Here is a 3,323-nt window from a genome sequence, read left to right as displayed (position 1 = left end):
TAAATGGCCAGTTGAAACAAATGGTTCTAGACCAGCCTTCTGCAGCTCCTAGGGAGAGAATTAGGTGTTAGGGACGATAGTCACTTCGCCTTCTGAGCTTCCTGACCCCGCCAGCTCCCACAGCCTCCTAGTCCACGGCTTTGATCAGCCCCCAGCAGTGGCCTGCCTCCCACCGTGAGCAGCATCAGGCCCGGAGGAAGCACACTGAGGCCATCCCAATGCCCCTACCTTTTGTGCGTGTGTGTGGTACTAGGCATTGAACCCAGGGCCTTTGCACTCAGCTACATCCCCAGCCCTTTGAGACAGGGTCTTGCTAAGTCAATTAATTGTCTAGGCTAGGCTTGACCTTAACAGCCTCCTGCTTAAGACCCCCATTTGCTGGGATTACAGGCGTTGTCACCACACCCCTCTTCACCCCTAACCCCTTTTATTTTGAGCTGAGAAAGAAACCTTTCTCAGAAGCTTCCCAGTATACTCCCCTCCTTTTCTTTTTTTTAATTGATTGACTGGAGACAGGGTCTCACTATGTAGCCCAGTTGGCTTTGAACTCATGGCTGTCTTGTCTCAGCCTTGACAATAGGGATGCGCCACTGCACTCTCTTTCCCTTCCTTTCTTATTGGCCACTACTGGAGCACAGGACTGCCCTGTACATATCACTGACACTACCACAGCTGGCTTAGAATTCTTCACTAAACTCCAGACATCTTCCTTGAAATGTAAATACCTAAACACAGTTGAGGTTCAGTAAACAAGAAGAAAGGGAAAACAGATTTGAGGTAGATAACAATACTGGCTGGGTGTGGTGACACACACACCTGTAACCCCAGCACTAAAGAGGCTGAGGCAGGAGGATTACTGTCAGTTCAAGGCCAGCTTGAGCTACAAAGTGAGTTCAAGGCCAGCCTGAACTGCATAATGGAACCCTCTCTCAAAAAGAAAAAGAAAAAAATTCTGTCGCCATGTCTTTCCAGCCTTTTTCTTATAGGTATATAAATATAATTTTAATTTTTTTTTTACTGGTGCTGGGAATTGAACACAGGGCATGGGGCACGTGCTCTAACAGTTATTTTTAAATAAACAAAGTAGATCACACTATACATGCAATTCTGTAAACTGATTTATCATTTAACAATATGTTGTATATTACATACAAGTTCCCTATAACATATGTGATCATTATGAATACCTAAAATGTACCAATAAATTTAATTTATTTTGTTTGTTTGTTTTTTGTCTTTTTGAAACAGGGTCTTGCTATGCAGTTCAGGCTGGCCTTCAACTCACTTTGTAGCCCAGGCTGGTCTCAAACTTGCAATGATCCTCCTACCTCAGCCTCCCGAGTACTGGGATTATAGATAGGCATGCACCACCATGCCTGGCCTTAAATTTAATTTTAAAATATGTTGGATATATAAAGAGAAAGAAAATGAGCTGGGTATGGTGGAACATGCCTATAATCCCAGAACTCTGGAGGCTGAGGCAGGAGGATTTCCATGAGTTCAAGGCCACCCTCAACTACATAGTGAGAACTTTCTCAAAAAAAAAGAAAAACAAAAAATAAAAAAGCAAAAACAAACAAACAAAAAAGAAAGATAAAACAAAGAATAAATTGGATATGATTTTCTTTTGAGAGCCAGGAGGATTACTGTGGGTTCAAGGCCAGCCTGAACGACATAGTGAGATGCTGCCTCAAAAAGCAAAACTAGGCTGGGCGTGGTGGCGCATGCCTGGAATCCCAGCCTTTCGAGTTTGAAAAAAAAAAAAAAAGCAAAACTAAAAAGCAGGAATGACAGTGCTGGGGATGTAGATAGAACCGTGGTTGAATGCCTTCCTAGCATATACAAGGCCCTAGGTTCAATCTCCAGCACTGCAAGAATAAATAAACAAAAAACAAGTTAAAATTACGAGTGACAATAGCCTTTATATTTGTTTTGTTTTTGTGACGATTGAGACATACACACAGTTTACTGTGTACACCAGTGTATCAGAGAGATGTGCCTTACCAAGAACACACATTGGTGCAGGTAGAGCAGGGATTCAAATGTCCTCTTCCAGATACCTGTGTTCCTAACCAGTATTCTGGAGGGGCTCCTGCCTGGAACCCATAGCTGCCTGTACACTGCTGGGGAAGTAATGAGAGTTCCTGAACGCTTGACTCTGTTGAATTGAACCAATTTCTACTCGGGCTGCACTTTCCCGTGGACTGTGCTTTGCCCCCTCTGGTTCATCCTGGTTGTGTCATCAGGTCAGGTGGTGCGCACTGCTCCCGGGGGCCCCACTTACTCTCTGCTGACCTGGAATGTATCTTCTGAGTGCACTGTAAACTAGGAGGAGCCCATGGGCTATAAATCCTGGGTCTGGGAAGCCCCAGAGGTCTCTGCCCTGTCCCAGACAGCAGCTGGAACTCTGAGCAGGGGGCCGCAGCCCTCCCGTGGCCTGCCCCGCCCCTCCTGAGGAGTCCAAGGTCCTGTAGGTCTCCTATTTCCAACATATTGCTTGCTCTCTCGTTTCTTTTTCTTTTTTTTTTTCCGGTACCTGGAATCGAACTCATGACCTTGCACTTGCCAGGCAGGTGCTGTGCCACTGAGCTAAATCCCCAGCTCCTCGCTCTCCGGTTTCCAAGGCATTTTTGATGATAAAATCACTTTGGTGTGAGCCTCCTCATTTTGAGCCTCTTTCTGGCTAGAAATTTGGGGAAAGGACCATGGGGATTTAGATTCACTGAACTTGTATTTCTGCTCCTGGAAGCATTTTTCCCCCAAAGTCTATTTGTTTTTCCATTTACCATTCAGTTAATGTGTACCAGGTGTTGTATTGAACACATGATGTGCATTGTTTAATTCAGGATTTCTCAGTTGGAACCATCTTGACTGGATAATACTTTGATTTAGGGGACTAACTACCCTTGCGTTGTAGGACAGTTAGCAGCATGCCTGGTTTATGCGCTCTAGATGCCAGTAGCATTCCCTGTAGTGACAACCAAAAATGCCTCCAGACTTGGCCAAATGTCCTGTGGGGGCAAATCATCCCTGGGTGACAATCACTTATTTAACTGAATAGACCACAATCCTAGGAGCTATCATTTCTTTTGACTTATTTATTTTGGGGTGCTGGGATCAAACCCAGAACCACACAAATGCTAGACAAATGCTCTACCACTGAGCTATACATCCAACTGGTCCTATCCCTTTTTTTTTTTTTTTTTTTTTTTTTTTGAGACAGGGTCTCGCTATGCAGTTCGGGCTGGGCTTGAGCTCACTTTGTAGCCCAGCTGGTCTCAAACTTGCAATGATCCTCCTGCCTCAGCTTCCCAAGTGCTGGG

Source organism: Chinchilla lanigera, unplaced genomic scaffold, assembly GCF_000276665.1.
Source record: "Chinchilla lanigera isolate Chin_1 unplaced genomic scaffold, ChiLan1.0 scaffold00051, whole genome shotgun sequence".
Classification (NCBI taxonomy): Eukaryota; Metazoa; Chordata; class Mammalia; order Rodentia; family Chinchillidae; genus Chinchilla; species Chinchilla lanigera.
This window is presented reverse-complemented; position numbering follows the sequence as displayed.